Source organism: Castor canadensis, chromosome 14 (genome assembly GCF_047511655.1).
Source record: "Castor canadensis chromosome 14, mCasCan1.hap1v2, whole genome shotgun sequence".
NCBI lineage: Eukaryota > Metazoa > Chordata > Mammalia > Rodentia > Castoridae > Castor > Castor canadensis.
In genome coordinates, this window is record NC_133399.1 from 64,437,149 (window position 1) to 64,458,978 (window position 21,830).

The 21,830-nt window shown below is 36.0% G+C and overlaps 1 long non-coding RNA gene across 2 annotated transcripts in view; it reads right to left on the bottom strand.

Moving 5' to 3' along the window:
* LOC141416876 (uncharacterized) overlaps positions 1-21,830 on the bottom strand; it is a 163,750-nt gene that overhangs the window by 105,398 nt on the left and 36,522 nt on the right. Inside the window, exon 6 of one of the 2 annotated variants that reach the window (XR_012441452.1) lies at positions 19,094-21,125. The exons of the other annotated variant lie outside the window; for it this stretch is intronic. This is a non-coding gene — a long non-coding RNA (uncharacterized lncRNA). Of the gene's footprint in view, positions 1-19,093; positions 21,126-21,830 lie in introns of those variants that run through there. 2 annotated transcript variants of the gene reach the window in all.

Sequence of the window (21,830 nt, forward strand, 5' to 3'; positions counted from 1 at the left end):
GTGATGGAAATCTCTTCATCCCAACTCTAATAACCATATGAAACCAATGCCATTATGCTAAGACCTAAGGCAACACTTTTGAAATTGCAAAATTTCTTTTAAAATAAACCAATTTGGCCAATAGTTGCAAAAAGTACAATAAAATGAGCACATCTTTTTTTCTTTGGCTATTTTTATTTCAGTGAGTTTTTCATTCTCAGTCTGTTTCTTTATTATAAAGAGAAGGGCTCTGGAACATAATTAGAAACATAAAAAGAACAATGCTCATCTTGTATTGAAACTAGGAGTCTGTGTGCCAAGATTCAGTCTTCTGTGCCTGGTGAAGTGCTGAGACCTCAAAACTTTTAAAGATTTGTTTTGAACAAGAATGCTGACACCACTTATCTGAACAATCCAACAATGGGAGCACTATGAGTGTCTTGTGCTACTTTCGGTACCTTGTATATTCTGCCCAAGTCCAAGGCAAGCAAATAACACAGATCATGCACCCAATGCAAGTATTCCCACACATTAGCTGGGAGCATGCCAAGGCATATATATTCTCAATACCATGAAAGGGCTTAGTCAGTCGCCTAGGTGGCTCAGCAAATGCAGTTCCCACATCACCACAACGCCAAATTTGGAATTGATTTACAGCTAGGCAATTACTTAAAGAAAAGCAGGCAAACTGCAGACCTTGGGTCAAATTCAATTTCTTTTCAGTATTGGGGTTTGAACTTGGGGCCTCATACTTGCTAGGCAAGCACCCTACCACTTGAGCCACCCCATCAGCCTTTTTCATTTAAATTATTTTTCAGGTAATGTTTTGCATGTTTTGCCTGTTTTGCCGGGGGTCTGCCTGGACTACAATCCCTGCATAGCTGGGATGACAGGTGTGTGTCACCATACCCAGCTTATTTGCTGAGACAAGCTCTCCCTAACTGGCCATCCTCCCAATCTTGCCTCCTGAGTAGCTGGGATTACAGGTTTGAGCCACTGCACCTGACCCAAACCCACGTGATTTTATATAGCCTGTTAGCTAGGAGTGTTTTTTTTTTACATGAAATGCTTGGGAAAGAAAACAAAAAAGAAAAATAATATTTTGTGATATGTGAATATTACATGAAATTGAAATTTCATGTCCATAAAGTAATTTATTATCTGCCATTATAATTTATTTATGTACTATTTGCCCCAGCTTTCACACTACAATGGCAGAGAGGAGCAGCTGCAATGGAGACCTATGGTGCACAAAATGTAAGATATTTACTACAGAGGAATTTTCTCAATCCCTGATACAGAGCACTACAATGTGTAAGGTTGCTTGATATGCATCTCACTTAATCCCATGAAATGAAAGTATTATGCCTGCTCCAAAGAAAATAAACAAAATAACCTTACAAGGTCTTAAATCAGGAGGAAGCACAGATATTCCTATCCTTCCACTTTGTCAAAGAATTTCTTTTCACATAAGTGATACAATCTTCAGTAACACTAATTAATATTTGGTTGGTAAAAAAACAAAATGTTGACACCCTTTCACTTCTCAATACCATAGTTAAAAGTAGTTTGTGTCAAACCAGGAACTTAAGAGTATTTTAATATGGGTAAGTCTAAGGATTGATCTCTAGAAAAGCATGTTCTGCCTGACAATACTATCTAATAGATTTGACACTCAAAGGAGAAATAAGGTTTCTCCCTCCAGGTCCTCAGATGCTCCAATGCAGTGGAAGAGAGCCCTGACACACAATCTTTCTCTGTACTTCATAATTTCTCTCATGAAAACACAGCAGATAAATCTGACAAAGTCAAACTCTTCTGAAAATGAATGCACAGCTTTGCACTTTATCACTGAACATGCTGTTGGTCTCAGCCCGAAAATACTATTGAAGGAAGAAAAGAATTTCGTCTCTTCCTCTGGGTTTTCTCTCTACATTTTGCACTTGAGTAGCTAAAGAATTTGCATTTTTAACTTTTATACCTTTCTCTTGTACACACACATACATATACAGATAGAGATATACAGAGATGTAGATGTAGATATAGATAAAACTAGTGTATATTACCTGATTCTGCAATATATATAATCATATCAATTCACAAATCACTTTTATTAAGTTCTTTATAAGTACAAGGAGAAGATAAAGTTCTACTAAGAATAATGGCGAAGCAAATATTGACTAAATCCAGGAAGACTGAGATTTATCTCCTGCTGAGTCAATAGCCATGTGTCTTTGGGGAATACCCTTGAACTTCTGGAGGTCTGTTTCCTCAACCACATAACAAAACAGGCTACATGACCTCTAGGGCCATTTGTGTTTAAAGGTTTCTCCGTTTCTGAATATTTGTTGAATGCTTACTTAATCCAAGTAAATATCAGTTTGCTCTTTTTTAACTTAGAAATAAGACCTACAATATAAGTGGTTAAAGTTAGAAAATAACATCTAAAGTATTTGTGTATTAGTCAGTTTTCTATTACTACAATAAAATAACTGAAGCAATTGTAGAGTTACAAAGTTCATTTTGGTTCACAACTTTGTAGGTTCTACTCTAAGATGGAGTGGCCCCAATGCATTGGGCTATTAGCCAGGGTAGCACAACATGGCAGGGGCCTGTGGCAGTGCACATCACTCACCTTATGAGCCAGGAAACAAAGAATAAGATAAGAAGTGGCATGCTTCTGATCACCTAAGAACTTCCCTCTAGACCTTGTCTCCTAAAGGCTCATTGTACCTCCCAATAGCCAAGAACTTAACACGTGGTCCTTTGGGGGACATGTATCCAAATCATATCAACTTGGTACACAGTGCTTCAAAAAGAATGATGGTAATAAAGTACTGTGTGTTTGTAGATTGTTTATCTTATACTAATCAGTGCTTTGACAGTTAAAGAAGAGGATAAAAAGAAGAGCAACCACATAAAGTGCTTTTGAAAGATCCCTAAGTGTATGACAAAGTTCCTCTAGACACACAGGGTTATTCTCATCAAATGAGTCAGATGGACCCAAGTCCTCAATTTCCACTGTCTTCTTAACCTTCCTTAGTCAACACAGACCACAAGGATGAACTGAGGTCCTTCCAAACTCCAATGAGAAAGGCACTCCAAATCCACAACCGTCTTTCATAGTTATAGATCCCAGCAAGGAATCTCACAAGATAGCTTAAATCATAAAAATTACATTATCTCTTATTTTATAAACTCAAAATGTTTCTAAGTTTCACTAAAACAATTTCTGCTTCAGGACCAAAATTTATAATGTCAAAGGTTATCCATGTAATATTTGTCAATTATGAATATTTTCATATTTCAGTATTTTTTCTAAAAGATCCTATTATTGAATTTTTTCAACACTATAACTTTATATATCATGGCCACCAAAGTAGTTTGTATTTAAACTAATCAATCACACCTGGGAGAGGAGTTAGCACCATCCCACTAACCTTTAAAGAGTTAGCATTTTTAACCAACTATAAAAAATGAAATGGAAACTACAGTCACCCACTGTGCTATGGAACATTAGAACTTACCCATTCTAACTGTGGTGGAAATGTCCTTTTATCTCCCCTCATTCTCATGCTTACAGGTCTCCAATTGTCACTATTCTATTCATATCTACATATGAGAAAACATGCAGCATTTGTCTTTCTGTATCAGGTTTATTTCAACCCATTATATAGTTTAAGAAGAACTAGACGAGAGGAACTCAAGGGCTCCAAACAGAAATGACAAGGACATGGAAATGGGGATTACTCTGCTCTGATCTAAATGCATGCTTTACACATGTGTTGAAATATCAGTCTACTTCTTAAATATATACAGCTATTACGTTAGCTAAAAATTTTGAAAAACAAAATGGAAGCATATAGCAAAGTCATCTGAACTTTAAGCCTAATATTTCTTGGTTTTAACAAAGTTCTATTAGGTCATGTAGTTCATGGCTCTTATGTCTGATTATATGTCTGAATGTAGAGTCAACAATAATCTTGGCAGTATTCTAAGAGTCAGTATTTAATGCTGCAATCCCTCAAGTCTAGTGCCATCATAAGGATTTATATCAAAATATAATTCAAAGACATCAAAGCTTAATAGGGAGTTAAAATACAGACAGGATTTAAGGGCAATAAAATATTTCTTAGGGCTGACAGAGTGACTCTGACTGGCAGAGCACCTGTTTAGCAAGTACAAGGCCCTGAGTTCAAACTCCGGTACCACCAAACAAAACAAAACGAAATAACAACAAAAAATATTTTAGAAATGGCCAGGTGCTGGTGGCTCATTCCTGTCATTCCAAGCTATGTGGAAGGCTGAGATCAGGAAGATTGTGATTCCAGGCCAGACCAGGCAAAAAAAGTTTGTGAGGACCCCCATATTAAGTGAAAAAAGTTGGGCAGGTAGCAGGAGCCTTTCATCCCAGGTACAGTAGAAAGCATAAAATAGGTGAATCATGGTCCAGGCCAGACTAGGCAAAAATCAAAACCCTATCTCCAAAATAACCAGAGCAAAAAAGACTGGAGGTGTGGCTCAAGTGGTTCAGCAACCTGCCCAGAAAGAGCAAAGCCATTAATTCAAATCCCAGTACCACAACAAAAAATTTCTTAAATTTATCTACTCATTTATTCATACTAAGCATTTGTAAATACTATGATAGCCCTGGGGACTCTGTTTCTTCTATAGAGGAGGAATGACCTAATGATATTAGTACAGTAGGACAGAAATACAGATGAGAGGCATCCAGACTAGACATTGGGGAGTAACAGTGTTGAAGAATCAGGAAGGAACTAGTTATACGAAGGAGAAAGAGCTTGTATTAGTTAGCTTTCCATTACATGAGACGATCAATTTAAGAAGAAAGACTTATCTTAGTCCCTGGTTTTCCAAGTGTCGTCAGTCCATGGCTGCTTGGCCCCATTTCTTTGAACCTATGGTGGCATAGTGAGTGCATCCTGGTAGAAATGTGTGCTAGAGGAAGCCTGTTTGCTTGATGGATGCTGGGAAGCAGAGAAAGAGGGAAGGCAGGGTCCCAGTCTTCCCTTCAAAGTACATCCCCAGTGACTTAACTTCCTTCCAAAAGGCCCCATTTCCTAAATATTCCACCATTTCCCAATAGGCTGGCAACCAATCCTTCCTATATGTGGGCTTTTGAGAGACACATATCCAAACCGTACCTGGGTAAAGAGAAATCTTGGGTGAATAAAGTAAATACGCATGGAAAAAAATCACAGTGGCCTACTGTAGTAAATAGAACTACAAGAACTAAAACTAGTTAGTTACTTAAAACTAGTTGCAGGATTTTGGTGAAGTAGCCACAAATGAGACTACCAGCCATAAGAGTTTTATATGTCATGCCAATGAACTTGAACTTCCACCTGAAAGCTCTGAGAAACCCGTGGAGGATTTTAGGCAGGGAAATGACTAATCAGGCTTGACATTAAGAGAGATGTCAGGAAAAGTTTAGAAAGACAGAAGGGCAGAAGCTTGAAGAAGGTGGACAATTTAGGAGTCTATTGCAGAACGCAGATAGTAATCTATGAGTTCACGTAGGAGAAGCCCTGGTGAGAGAGATCAGGAAGCAACAAGAAATAGTTAGTAGCTTGAGGCTTCAAGGATAGGCATGTGGTTCATGCCTGTAATCCCAGCAACACAGAAATATTATGATCTGACATGGACCTAGGCAAAGTTAGTAAGAAGCCTTATCTGAAAAACAAACTACAAGCAAAAGGACTGGGGGCATGGCTCAAGTGGTGAGTGCTTGCAGGAACCCAAGTTCAACCTTTATTACTGACAAGAAGAGAAAAAAAAAGAGAGAAAAGATTTTGTGCTTCTTCAGATGAGTAAGTAGAATCTAGATCAACTCCTGGATTAATGGTTTGACAACTGTGTGGGTTGTAGCACTATTAACTGTGAGTGGAGGCATAAAAGAAGACATATGGTAGATGGGATCACATTCTATTTTGACATTTACCTATTACATATAAAGAAGGTCACCAATAGGAGAGGTTTTTAAAAAAAATTTGAAAAGGAATTCTGAGAAGTCCGTGTATTAGACAATACATACAGAAAATGCCAAGAGGGATGATTTGAGACAAGGGTTCACATATGCCATACACCCAACCTGAATAAACAGCCTAACACATTGTATCAAAAGCAAAAAAAAGAAGAAAGAAGAAACATTCAGTGCTGAAGCTTCAATGTTCAAATGAAAATGAAAAGGGGTGAAGTAAGGTGTAATACAGTTTTCATATCTTTTTTCCTGGGAAGGAAGATGTGAAATTTATCAGAGGAAGGTCAAGGGAACAGAATGATTTGATAAGAGATGAAATGCTGGGAGAAGAAAACAGTTCAAGAATAAAAGAGACAGAGATGATAAGTCACAAAAATATTTTCTAGAAACTATGAAGATTTGACTACCTAAATGCATATTTAAAGAAGAGGGTAGATTTAGGAATTATGCCTATCTTAGATTTAAGAGGTTACAAAATGAAAAATATTAACATGACTTAACTCTACCAAAGGCAGTAGCAAATGTACAAACACAGGATTACCATATTCTCCAGAAAGAATAGCCTAGATCTGATGCCTTGGGTATAATAAACAAATTTGCAATTATGAGATTTTTTAATCCCATACAAGAATGCAGAAACAAAGCCAGAATCCACTTTTGAAGAAAAAAAATTGGCACAATTTCCTAAACAGAAGCTCCACTTGCACCAAATCTGGTGCTGCTGGGTGCCAGACATCCACAGCAGGCACCAGACGGTGGAGCTCCTATCGCTTGCTTCACAGATTGCTGTCTGGTTGCAATTTCTAGTCATATGTGGTTTGGTGGAGCAGAGAAAACCCCCTGGCTTCCCTCTATCAATTCTGCATCTCAGTTTCATCCATCAAAATAAGCATATTTGCCCAAAAAAGACCAGCCCCAGGTATTGCCTCTCTGCTATAAAGCATTCCTTTGCTCCTATGCAATACTTTGTTAAAGGAATAATTTTATTTACAAAGTGTTGAGCAAGCACAGGCTGAACAAGAGTGATGGGGAAAGAAGCATCCCCACCTGTCATCCCAGCATCTAACTTCCAGAAGTTCCCCACACTCCTTCCTTCCTTGATTGCTGTCTGCCTTTCATTTTTTGAATTAGAACCAATACCACTTTATAGCATGTCTTATTTTTTATTCTTTAAAAGGTTTGCAAGTTATACACATCTTCACTCAAATGTTTACACCATGTGCCTGCTATGTGTTGGGTACTCTCCCTACACACAGGGAAAAATAGAAACATAGGGAACATTCTAAAGCTAGTAGGGTATCTATTGAGTTAAATCATTAAAATACAATCTGGTACTTCCTGGAATGCAGATATGAGATGAGTATGAAAGAAACATCTAGAAGGGAAACACTGGAAATGTTGGTCTCTTATTATGCGCATATTTTTTTAAAGTACTTTTGTCCATCACAGTTACACAGAAATACAGACATTTAGACAGCCTTTCTATGCAATGTTCATTCCCCACAACTTACAGTTTTTCATAGGATGTGAGAAAAAGCCACGCCTATACTAAGACCCTCTTTTTCCTACTAAATTGATCCAAAAATCAGTACCTAACCAGCAAAAATAAATTGTACTGACTTAAAAATCATACAACAAGAGACTGGAAATGTATACATACATCTTCTGGTAGTCCCTACAGATAAACTTCCGTTTCTTCTTATCGTGACACACATCACACGAGTATGGCTTATAGTCAAGTGCTATGCCTCAGGAGCAGGTATAACATCCTTTACTGATGTTTACTTAAAAGAAATCTCCCTTTTAAAAAAGGAAAAAAGTAATGAGCTTACTCTAAACAGGATCTTTCTAAAAAGTAACTGCAACAGTTTTGTACTTTCAAAGATCTCCATGAGGAGTTCTAAGATATGAGAACTGACAACAACATAGACTCTATTACCTCTGGCTTCAGAACTTATTTCTTTTCCACATCTGAAAGTTGAGAACTTCTTTGAGGGCATGGAACCCCCAAAACACAGAAGAAAAATAAGTAGAAACACAGACTCACACAAGAAATAGAAAACTAGATGTTACTTTCTATATCAAGTTTAATTTTCTGAGTATTTCTTTTTCAAACTTAAAAAAAAAGATTCTTCTCAGCAAATGGTCATTTGATTACAGAATATAAACCATCTCATTTTAAGACATGGAAGACATTTTTATTTCTCTATTAGGAGAAGACCTAACTTAATAGCCAAACAATAATGTTGAAAGTAGAATATATGTCTAAAACTACTGGAAGGACAGGTCACAGTAGATAATCTTATCTAATCTTATCAAATATACCTATATTTGACAAAGTATAGCCTTTACAAGGGAACACAGACTAGTAAGAAAAGAAATAGCTACATACCAGACAATCAGGGGAAATGAATCAAAATGGGTGATCAGTTGGAGTGACAGATATTTTAATCAGATCCCATTCATACACATAGTCAGCATCCCAGGATAATTATGCATTAAGCAAAAGCATCAAGTATCACAGACTGAAAAAGCCACATCACACACACACACACACACACAATTTTTTTTTACTGTAAAACTTTAGAGTTCTCTAAATTTAGCACTGGACATAATAAGAACCTACAATAAAAACAAATGCTCTCACTACTTACGACACACACACTCCCCATACACAAGAAAAATCTCATCGTAGAACTATTTTTTTCTCACTAAGCATGTTTTCTTTTTTCTGTTTCTAATTGACTCTTTTTCTTAGTGTAGAACACTCATTCCAGAGTATTCTGAAGGCACATTGCCTCAACAGGAAAGATGTTTTGTTGCAGTTGTTGGTTTGTTTTGCTTTGTTTTGGGGACAAGGTCTCACTATTATTGCCCAGGCTGGCCTGCAAATCAGTCTTCCTTCACCAGCCCCCTGAGTGCTGGGGTTGCAGGCATGCACCATCAAGCCTGATGACAGGAAAGGTCTGTTCTTAAAGTTCTATCTATATACAGAGGGTTTCAGTTGGTTATTTCTTAGGTTTGTTTCTCCACTGGTATTATTTGTGAACATTAATAGATGAAAACAATCAATCGCTTGTGTACAGACTTCATCACAGAAAAAGGAGAGTTGGGTTACAGTGCACAAATCTTGCTGCAAACATTCTGGATTTACTTGGGATTGTGCAGTATTTGTGGGACTGAACATTTCCTGCAGTAAAGCATAAAGGAGCTTAGGTCTCTAACTGCCCTGGGTGACTGTGAGAACATGAAAGGAGTCATCTGAGAAGCACACCTGAGTCCAATGAAGCCATGCCCCATATACCACACACAGCCACTTAGTCTAGTTGCATTCATTATTTCAGGCAAGCACCAAGGAAAGACGGAGGACAGAGAATTCTAACTCGCAATCCAAATATTGTTCTTTTAATACAAATGATAAAAGAAAGTAAATTCAAACATGATTTCAGATAAGAAATATAGAACTAGCAGTTGCCTTCTACAACCAGTTTGCGTTTCTGAGTATTTCACTTCTCACAAAAACAAAAATGATTCTATATAGTATAATATGCACTGGATTAAATAATGTCAATAATCTTGTTTTTAAGACTCTGGAGACATTTTTATTTTTCTGACTGACAGAAAAGATCTAACATGTTAAAAAAATTGGAATATTAAAATGTCTAAATCCACACACCCCCATGCACAGGGTGTGAAGAAGCACTCATCACAGAGCAAAGCACAGTAACCATGGAAATCTGCTTCCAGGGTGGTAATTCCCAACTCTGGTTATTTAACAACTTAGGGTATTCCCAGGTAACTCAAAAGATTTCAACCAAATATTATCAACATCAATAATAACAACAAAAATAACACTTTTCATGCTGTGCTGAAGCACTTTGGAGGGAGGCATTAAAATCACACACACAAAAACCCCACTAAAAGCGTTATTAACTCTCTTAAATTTTCAAAGATTATAGATCACTTCTTAAAGGAGAATAAGTAAAAGGTATGGGTTCTTTCCAAATAGTACTGATGGGTGGGGGGGGTGGTTTCTGTACATATACATATGCCCCAAACTCTCGATGGATATCCCCACTTCTATTTTTAGAGGAGGAACAACTCAAAATAGACACCAAAAAGTAGACATTGACCTTCAGTGCCCTTCCTATACATCTTCCTATGAACTCTCTCTTCCCTCCCTAGTCCCTATTTAACACAATCAGACTTATTCTTCTCTACATATTTCCTTTAGGAAATTCAGAATTATAAAACAGAAAGAAAAAAAAGAAGCAGAAGGAAAAGATAGCTGAGATTCATGTTGCCAATTCAGCCACAAACTATTAGATTTATCTTGAGCAAGAATGCCCACTGTTCTAAACTTTATTTTCTACAATCCACAAAATAAAAAGACCGAACTCCATGTTCCAGTTTTGACGTTTTCTGAATATGTAAGTCGTGTACACCTTGTTTTAACTATGGGATTAGTGATGTCTTGATGGATGAGCTTCACCTGGCAGTGTCACTGTCCGAGTAAGATGATCACTGCTGAAGACATTGCTCTAAAGGTTATGCATTTTTAATATGTTCATAGCAGCAAGACAGTAGTCTCCTAAATATTTCAGCAAACCTATAAACATACATAAAAGTATACAGAGAAAAACCTAGAACTCAAGAACCCCAAATTTATTTTAATAAAGGGTAATATATTTTATGAAGGTATGGACTCATTGATAAAATGAAGAGTTTGTAAGTGGAGGAAAATTTTACAGTGTAACCCTTATTGTTTATATCCTCCTCTGGTAAGAAATTTTTATTTGTAGGCTACTGAGGGAATGTGACAAACCAAATTTGCAATCCTCAGGAATAAGTTAATTGCTATTAAGCAAATATTGTTCACACATAGCCAACATAAAATCAAGCTGCACTGCTGAGGGAAAATAATGCTATAGCTGAGAAAGATGGAAGGGAAATGACAGCAATGTACACATTAATATGTGAGGTGTGACTATGACTTTGTTAGCATTCTACAACTAGAATAGAAACAAAAAGGAAAAAAAGCACTTTAAAAAATAAGTAAAATATAAAAAAGAATTTTTTAAATGATAACAAAAACCTAAGAGTGAGGGCCAGGTATGATGGTACACGCCTATAATCCCAGCTGCTCACATCATGGAAATCAGACCAGCCCAGGCAAAACATTATCAAGACCCTCCATCTCAACCAACAATCTGGAAGTGGTGGTGACCATCCGTTATTCCAGCTATGTGGGAAGCATAGATAAGAGTAGTGTAGTCCTAGACAAGCCTTGGGCAAAAAGCGAGATCCTATCTGAAAAACAAACTGAAGCACAAAGGGCTGGGGGTGTTGCTCAGGAAGCAGAGCACTTGCCTTGCAAGCACAAGGCCCTGAGTTCAAACCCCAGCACTGCCCCCTCACCCAGAAAAAAACGCCTAAAGGGTTTAGGCAGATGGCTCTCAAAAGCAGCTGCCTCACACCATTATATGCCCCTAGGGAGAATCCTGAAAATACAGACCTGGCACCGAGTCCACCTCTACCATGAAATCTTCTGTTAGGTTATGAAAATGTGATTGAAGTAGCTGCGTTGATTTCACCCATTCTACTGATGCCAGGTCATAAAGAAACTCAGAGAAAACAAAATGATACATTTTTTTTCTTAAAACTCTGTACTTGTTTTGTTTTTTACAGGAACAAACAAGGTTTAATTGCTTATTTCATTATATTGGTATAAAGGACTTGGCTATATTTTAATTTAATGTTACTTTTAAATTTTATATCTGCTTAAAATTATTGTTTCAGAATTAGGGGAAAATTAGCAAATTAATAGATTTACAAAGACTTAGAGTATACCACACACACACACACACACACACACACACACACACACACATACACACACACACACATACACACAGACCCTCCTTATGAACACCATTGGGGAGATGCTTCTTCAAGAAGGAAAGTGAACCCTACAGGAATACATGTGCCATATAGTGAGAACAAAAACAAGTAAAATTTTAGTAAAGAAAAATATCTATTGGCCACAGAAAAGTATCAGCAACTAAGCATCTATGCTTAAAACGCAAAATAAAAATATGAAAACCATAACAGATGGGAGAGAATGTTCAGAAGGTTGTAAAGTTCTTAGAAAAATTATAATACATTATTATCATAACATATAAAATTTTTTTAATTTGATAAAATAAAAACTATATATTTGATTTAAAATTCTAAATATACATGACTTTGAAACCATATTTACTTAAAATGATATCAATGACTTTGAAACTACATTTACATAAAATGATAAAACTCAGATGTCAGCTAAAGCTTCCCGTACTTCTAAGAACTATGAGGGAAATACAGGTGGAAACCACCAGGAGATGCCACCTCCCACACAAGAAGATGGCTACCATCAGAAGCCAAAAGATAAAAACTTCTGCCAGGGGTATGAGAAAACGGAACTCCTGCACACCTTTGGTATGTATGTACGTTAGCACAGGCATTATGGAAAACAGTGAGGAAGTGTCAAAACATTAAAAATAGAATAACCATATGACCCAACAATTCCTCCTGTGGGCATAAACCCAAAGGAAATAAAATCACCACCTTGTAAAGCTATCTCATTCCTATGTTCACTGCAGCATTATTCACAATTAGCCAACATATAAAAACAACCTAAGTGGTGTTGACTAAGGAATGAATAAAACATAGTGAGTATATGTACGTGTACATATACATGAAGGAATAGTATTTATCCCTAAAAAAGATATTGTGACTTGTCACAATACGGATGAACTTAAGAGAACATTCTGCTAATTGAAATAAGCCAGACACAGAAAGAAAAATATTGCATGCTCTCACCTATATGTGGAATCTCAAAAAAAAACAAATAAACAAAGATGGAATCCAACAGTGATTACCAGATTCCAGAGAGGAGAGGAAATGGGGATCTTAGGGGAGAGAATACAAAGTAGCAGATTGGCGGGGTAAGCATGTCAGGGACCCTAATGCACAGCCTGAGGCCATCCAGCAACTAAATTCGTACTGTGTTTGGGTTTCATGCTAAATGAGTAGATTTTTAGCTGCCTGTGCTACAAAAGAGAAAGGAATGCAACTATGTACAATTGATGGAATGTTGCTTCCAAAGTCTTTTCACTCCATTTTCATGCTGTAGCACCAATCTGCATACCATAAATACACACAAGAAAATTTCTCTAAACAATTGCCATGAGATGGAGAGAGGGAGGAGCAGGAAGTTGTCATTCAACAGATACTAAGTGACAATTATAGGCGATCTAGATACCTTCGAAACAATACAGTACCTGGAGCTCACAAAACAGTGCCGTGCACATACAAATGGTTTATTAAATGCTCTTCTCACAAAAAGACAACAGGACAAAGAACACTGCATGAGGCTGTGTATCCCCGGTAGACGCACACTATGAACTCATCAAGCTGTACACATTAAGTGTGTGCAGATATTCTTAGATATCACTTATACCTCAATAACTGCTGTTTTAAATTACCCGAACCCTCCATTTCCTTATGTATAGCAGTTCAAGAGAAATATTCCCCATTTTTTTCATGCAGAACAACTTAACCTGTTGCCAGGGCTACAATCGTGAATGTCTCTCACCTTTCATTACAAATGATGTAACAAGTTTTCCCCCCAGACACAGTACCTATCCTAAAAAGCAATTATGGTGCCAGCTGGTTACAATAATGATTTTTTTAAATCTTGACAAAAATAATTAAATTCATAGCACAAAAGTTAACAAATAAGAAATTGCACTGTTAAGAACAAATTTAAATAGAAGGCTATTACACACTTTAATTATTTCCTTGATTCAATTATATTGAAATTGTTTCAGAGATTTATATAAGCTTATCATTACACACACGTACGAAGCTGCTCTGTGCTTTCACAAAGGACTTGACAATAACCCAAGTGACCAGGTGAACTCCGAATTGAACAGCTAGACTTCCTCTTAACCCAATAATGGATCATTTATCTAAATTAGATTGATTCATTTTTTTAGCACTAGTTAATCTCTGGTCTACATCTGTGCTCATGCACCTTTGTGTACACGAAGGCTCATCTTATTTGCATGACTAATTTTAAGACCTTTACTCTGTGATCTCACCATATGTAATAAATATAACATATATTTACAATTCAAGACTTTATCGTGATTCTAATCCTAGGCTTCATATTAACTATTTAGTTAATTCTTATATTTTCATCCTTACATAAAAATATCAAGAACTGTCTCTGTTTTCATCTGTCCTACGTGAAATGTCACTTGTAAAAGGAAAGAAAAAAACCAAAAAAACAAAAAGATATTTTTTATGTACAAAATTTTAACATTTGCAAGGATCCTTAACAAATGGATACAGCAAGTATTTAGAGGAAAAAAGAAGGCTACTTAGGTTACACTTGGTCTTTTGTTGTACTGGGTGGAGGTACATTGTGGCATTTACAAAAGTTCTTGCAATATATCAAATATATCATAGTTGAATTCACCCCCCCATTCTCTTTTATCCCCCCCACTTCCCATTCTTGGGACAGTTTCAACATGTCTCATTTTCTCATTCACATACCTGTGTACACAGCATTTGCACTATACTCACTCTCCTACATGCTTTCCCCACATCTTCCCTCTCTCACTGTCATTTTTTTTTCTTTTACAAAATCAGAGAACAGGAGGGTGGAACAGGTCCTGTCGGGGAGGGGGGGCTAACACCTGGTCTTTTCCTAGTACAATGAGTAATATCCTCACCTGTTTGTCATATCTGCAAGGGCCACCACATAGCATGCAAATACGGGCTTTGCAAAACTCAGGCAATGACTTGCTTCCACTAGAGAGTTAGCAACTTGTGAGAAAAAGTTCATAGCTACCTTAACTTGGGGAATAGTGCTACATAAGGTTGACAGATAGAGGATGGAGAGAGAGAGAGAGAAAGAAAGATATGTAGACAAAGATCATTTATCTCAGGAAGATGAGAGTTTTAAACTTCCTAACCGGGGCACGTGATATGTTTGCTTAGTCATAATGATGACACAAAAAGATCACTTTGTCTGACAGATCTGAATTTACGTATTTTATGATCAGGAAGTAACAAAACAGTTCATGAATACAGAAAATTAATGCAAATGGAAAATAGATTGTAGTCAATAGAATTCAAGAGGGTAAAATGGGGAAATGCATGAAAATGCTTTTATATCCTACCAATCTAAAAATCTGGTTAATTTTTTAACCAACAATGAATAATTTATTCTGAACTACATACATGGACATCAATACAAAAGTAATAAAATGAACAAAATCAACAATAAAATGTCAGTTTTCATCTTCTGGCATGAGTATGGTATTAGAAGATAAAATCTTCTCTACTTCCTAGATACTACACAAAAGAAACAAGCTAAAATGAGATTTGAAAACAACTTCAAACAAACTCTATAATCAGTAAATTTGGGAAGAATTCAGTCTGCACACCTTTACAAATATGTATAGGTCACCAAAGCAAGGGAGACTGGACAGAAATCTTCTCAAACAATAGTGAGTTGGTTCTTCAATGGCAGAGTTCCACTGATCTTGGCAAAAACATTTTCTCAATGTGTGTGATACTCTTATGGGCCAAAACCATATTTTCTATAACAAAACTGTCCTGTCAATGGAGCAGAGGTCGAGCAAAAGCCAGAAAAAAAAAATGAATGTGAACAGAAAATAAAGCGAAAATTGAAGTTAACTATTCTAGCAATGACAGTTTTCAGAAAAGGCCAGCTAAAATATGCCATTCTGGAGAAGTCACAGTAAAAGTAGGAGATAGCACTACCTACTTCAGCATGTGTAAAAATGAGAGAGATGGTAGTAAGGCTGGCTGATGTAGTCTGCTGGACACAGTCAAGAGCAGAAAAAGGAAAGAAGATGAAAATGTAGGGACATACACACACAAAGGTAGAAGACAGATGATAGATAGATAGATAGACAGATAGATAGATGATAGACGGATAGATGGTAGATAGATGGATAGATGATAGATAGATAGATAGTAGATGATAGATAGATAATAGATGATAGATATAGATAGATGATAGATCGATAGATGATAGATGATAGATAGATAGCTGATGGATAGATCAATAGATAGATAGCTGATGGATAGATTGATAGATAGATAGATGATAGATAAAGTCAAATTAGCAGCAAACACCCTGCCCCTGTAGAACTAATGAGAAAGCAGGTAAGGCATATAGTTTGGAAGGCTCCCTGAATCTTCCTAGCTCACAAACACCTCTGCTAATTTAGCTAGGGCAAGAATACCCAATTCATTCAATACTGAGTACAGATACTTCTTAGTTTACAATGGGATTGCATCTTGCTAATTCCATTTTAAGTTGCAAATATTAAAAATACATTTCATGCACCTAAGCTACTGTCATCATAGTTTAGCAGTGAAGTCCACCGTACAGTGACAGCTATTTATCCTTTTGCTTTTGAAACTGACTAGGAACTATGTGCCAGTTAACTCCTATCATACCACAAACCACTAGCCTAAGAAAAGACTTGTGTTCAGATTCAAAGTTTGCATTCTATTGAATGTACCACACCGTACTTTCACACATTGTATAGAATTATAAGTTGAACCATCATTAAGTCAGAAACCATCTGTATTACCAAGTGAAATGGCACAGTACTGATATAAGTTTACTACAGGGAAAAAAGTAAAGAAAGAGCAATAAAGCTCACCATCAGATAAAGAATTTCTTAAATTACAGAACAGATTAAAATTCTGATCAATAATTTTATACTTTATTTTATACAATAAATGAAGTGTCTGCCTTTAAAAGGGACGATCATGAAGTAAAAATGGGAAGTCAATAGGAAGTGCTCAAATAAGCTACTGGAATCAAGAAATAGGGGGAAAAACACAGAAATGATGATTAAAAACAAAAATCACAGGCTGGCAGAGTGGCTCAATTGGTAAAGTGTCTGCCTAGCAAGAGTGAGGCCCTGAGTTCTAACCCAGTACCGCCAAGAAGAAAAAAAAAAAAATCACTTTTGAACCAGGAAGAGAATAAGAGACATAAGAGCTAAGAAATAAAAAAGGAGACCAAAATTAAATGAAAATAAAAAAGACTTTAAAAGGATTAGAGATTAGATGTCTAATAGAGAAGACAAACACACATTTGGAGTGAGTGTTTAGACTGAATGTTTAACACAAGTTCATGTGTTAAACTGTTACCTCCAATGTGAAATAGTATTAGGAGGTGGGGCCCTTGGGAGGTGATTAGTAACCTTATAAAAGAGACTCCAAAGAATATCCTTCCCCTTTTCACCATACAAGGACACAGCAAAAAGACAGCTATGCATGAAGCAGGAAGCAGGTCCTCCCTCACAGGGCAGAAGCTGCTACCACTCTCATCTTGGACTTCCCGAACCCCCAAAAACTGTCCAATGGTTATAAGCCACCCAGTTTACAGAATTTTGCTAGAGTGGCCTAAATATATTCAGTACCTAAAAAGAAAGACAATTTGAAGATACAATTTTTTTAAATCACTTGGAAAAAAAAACCCAAAACTTACTATATGTATTGAAAGGGGCATGTGGATCAGTAAAAACTAAGCCAGAGACAGCCTAGTAGTGTTACTGGACTTTAAATCGTAAGCAAAGAGTGCTTAAGGCAGTCCAGTTTATAAGGAAGAAATTCAGATTTCTACATAGTTGAGTTTAATCCTATAACATGTAACAAAGTTTATAGGATCCTCCAGAAAAGTAGAGGTCAAGTTACCACTTAAGAACAAAGGCAACACCAAGTTTTCTCATGGTTCCTGATGGTATTCTGTGCTACCTGATGAAACACCATTCCATTAAATATGGCTTGAAAAATATGTCTGCAGTCAAACAAATGTGGGAAATTCACACCATATCTCCCCGTTGGAGATTCACAAGGTACATTTGCATATTAAAGGCTCTGGGGAATCTCTGTAATAAAGAAACACGTTAAATGCACAAAAAAAGAGGAAGAAAGAGAGCAAGGAAGGGAAGGGGAAGGGAGGGAGGAAGAATAAAAGCAACAAATAGATTTTACATACAAAAGTTAATCTTTCTTGAATAGATGGATTTTGACCAAATGATGGGAAAAAAGATTTGAAGACTGGTGTGACTAAAAAAGAAAGTGAATACTATGTGCTCTGACAAATAGAAATGGTACAATTAATAGAAATGAGGAGAAAAGAAACCAGAAAGTTGAAAAAGTTCATTGATTGATTGCCTTACTTTAATGTCTGAAAATCATTAAAGCAGACCAAAAAGAGAAGTACGAATATAAACATATTTCACACAAAGTAAACAGGAAACATATTTTATTGGCTATTATATGGTGAAGAGGAAAAAGAGAAAAAAGAAGATGTTTAACAAAGGTATTTACTAACAACAGTATCACTGAGCTGATTGTAAAATTTACTTATTAAAGAAAAGCAGACCTTCTAACTCTATAATATGAAAATACAGTTGTAAAGGTAACCACTAAAATAGAAATATAACACTTATAAAAATCAGAAGTAGTACATACTTAACACAAAACAAACATGAAAACAAAAAAATTAATATAAGACTGTGTCATTGACCCAGCTGACTCCATTTTGTTTCTGACTCCATCTTGTTTCTTTTTCTTCCTCTGAACTGTCCTGAGTCTTTCTCCCCTACAGTTACCAAATTATCATTGGTAATATCCCAAAGGCCGATAACCTGCTGTACTTGGTAGGACTGAAGTCAATTTCATATTGCCGTAAATTAGCACCCTAGAAAGGGCAATTTGACAATCTTCATCAATGCTCAAATATTTAAATATGGTAACCCAGCACTTCTGAGTTGGAAATTTATCCTAAAGTACATAATTATGGATATGTAATGCTATCCTGTTCAGTATTGATTATAATAACAAAAAATGAAATTAACCAAATGCCCATAAAGGGATTGTTATTATATATTATAGTACATCTGTGCAAGGAAATAGTGCAGAGCTGTAAAAAAAAAAAAAGTAAGAAATTTCTTTGCAAATGTATATAAAAATACTTTAATGTATATTGTGTTAAGTGAAAAATATTTGTAAAATGTACCACATTTTTGTAAAAAATGAAAGACTAAGAATCTACGTTTATCTTAGCTTGTGTAAACATAAAGAAACTCTGAAAAGACACATCAGAAACTAGTAATGGTTTTCATGGGGTTAGGAGGCAGAGTCAAGAGAGCTAGGAAGACAGGGTCATAAAAAGGAAATTTTTTTACTATACCCTCATTTACTCTTTTCGATTTCTGAACCATGTGACACATTAACTATGCAAAACACTCAGTAAACTTAAGGAGAAAATATCATTTTAATTTACTGCTCTTGTTTGAAGGAATTTGAGATGATGTTAAGATTGTATAAATCCAATTTAGCTTGTAATGTACTTGAACTCAGTCATCAGACATGAAAAAAGCAATGGAACTTCTTGTGACCATTGTTCTTTGGAGCTCACAAAGCTGCTTTAAAATTGCTTTTATTTCTACATTAGATTACTTCTTTTATTAAGTAGGCAGTCCAATTGTATGGGATTTTCTTTCTGAAAGCAGAGTGTTAATAACAGGTGGAAAGAGGGTGGTAAGTATTTTCATTGTTCACAAGGTAGGTCAAAATTCTATTTTCCTAATTATCACTCTTTAGTTAAAACTAATTGGGAAGAAAGCCAAGAATGCAAATACAGAATAGAGGAGAAAAAAATTCTCTCAGTGGAGAAACAGTGGGCTTGATAGCTTTTCAATGGTTTTATTCATCAAAATAGAATCATCTTGTCACAACATTAATTTTCTACAATTTGCCTTCATAAAGCATGGAACACAGTCTTTCTCCATAAATTACTATTTTCCAGCCTTCATCACATTTCTTGTCCTACAGTGGCAAGACAGGGTGAGAGGGAGGAGGGAAGAGATGAAGGATAAAAGAGTGAAGGAGAGCAATATTTTCATTTTCTTGAAAACTGCTCTCTTCAGTAACGAATGTTCTGTAGAATTTTATTTTTAAATATCTTAAGGCTTTATCTTAAAACTACCAGAAACATGTATCTACTCATGGTTCACCAGGGAGAAGTAACCAGAATTTTATTTGAGAAATAGTATTGCATTAATTTTTCTAACCAATCAAAAAGTCATGAGTGCCAACAGTGAACATTCAAGATTTGATGAGGGCTATAGCTAAAGATCAGTAAATCAGCATTTCAGTAGGGATCACGTGAAAAAACTCACCTCACCACCTGGCTTCCCACCCCCTTACCATTCAAATGATAAAAATGTTCCTTTTTTTCTCCAAATCTTACTTTGAGGTTATCTAATAACATTTAAGTAAGCAAATAATAAAGACATTCAAGCATACAAAAAAAGTGCCAGCCAATACATGCATTTTATTTATAAGAGAGTCCTTAGGCCTTATTCAAAGTCTGTTGATTTTTACTTAAGTTAAAAATCCTGGATAAATTCTACCAATCTACAACTCACTGAAAAATTACATTACAAAGGAAAGTACTTCTGTTTGGACATAGGTATGACACTAACAACAGACACTGATGACAGTAGAGCAAACATAAAAAATATTTAAAAATCAGAGTATATTTTAAAAATAAACAAAAAAAGAACCAGATGTAGCAGTACACATCTGTAATCCCAGCAACTGGAAGGTGGAAGCAGGAAGATCTCGAGTTCAAAGCCACAGTGGCCTACATAGAATGACCCTGTCTCAAAAAACAATAATAATAACAACAAAAAGAACCATTCAATATGGGATAGATAGTCTTCATCTTATCCACGTAGTAGAAATCCCTGTCTCACAATTTAGTTTATCATGCGTATCACCCGAAGTTACCTAGAAAGGGTTAAATTGTGTTTAGAATTTTCGGTTTCAGAAGCATGAAGTGTTACAGAGAAAGAATCTGATAAACTAGGTAAATTTTAGTCAAAGTACTCATACCACAGAATTCCTTGGAAAGTCAGGATGACTGTGCCTTCCTCTACATGCAGTGACAATCATGTCTGATGACCCAGCTGGAACTTCTTAGCCAAGGAATGACTTTGTATGGAGCTGACATGTTGAAGGAAGGAAGTCACTGGACAGATTGCCGCAGAGGAGGGAAAATTAGGAAAAGTCAGAGATTGATTTAAGGAAGGTAAAAACTGAGGGCCTAGAATCCTGGCATGTCCAAGAGGAGTCAATGAAGGTTTTAGGTAAAAGGATTAAAGACAGAGGATTGGGGTTTTAGGAAAATTAATTAGACAACTTTGTACAAGTCAGAAAAGAGCAGAGAGATACTGAAATCAAGGACATAATCTTTTTTTTGTGGAAATAATCTTTTGTGTGGCAATAAGCTCAAAGTACTGAAATATTTGAACACAAATAATTCTATGAAGATGTCTCAAAATTCCATTTCCCAACAAAACAGGACAAGTAAAAAGGAGAGAAGAGAGCAGTACATGCATTCTTAGCCCACAACTTTGTCCAGTTATGTCTACAGACCAGTTTCTTGCAGGACCCTGGGAATATGGACACAAGCTATAGGATAAAGGTTTGCTCTCGCCTCTCCCTATAAGCTCATCAAACATGTGCTAATTGTTCATATATTTAAGCCAGACATTCATAACTCATTTTAAATAGAGCAATTGTCCAATAAATTGTTTGAAACTTTTTAAAATCTTCAGTGTTCCATAAAAATAAAAGCCTCTCAGAGTAATTGAAACCAGTAGTGCAAAACAAATGTATTTCCTTGATAAATTTAGTTTTAAGTAAGCTTTAATTTATATGCTAAAATTTTTTA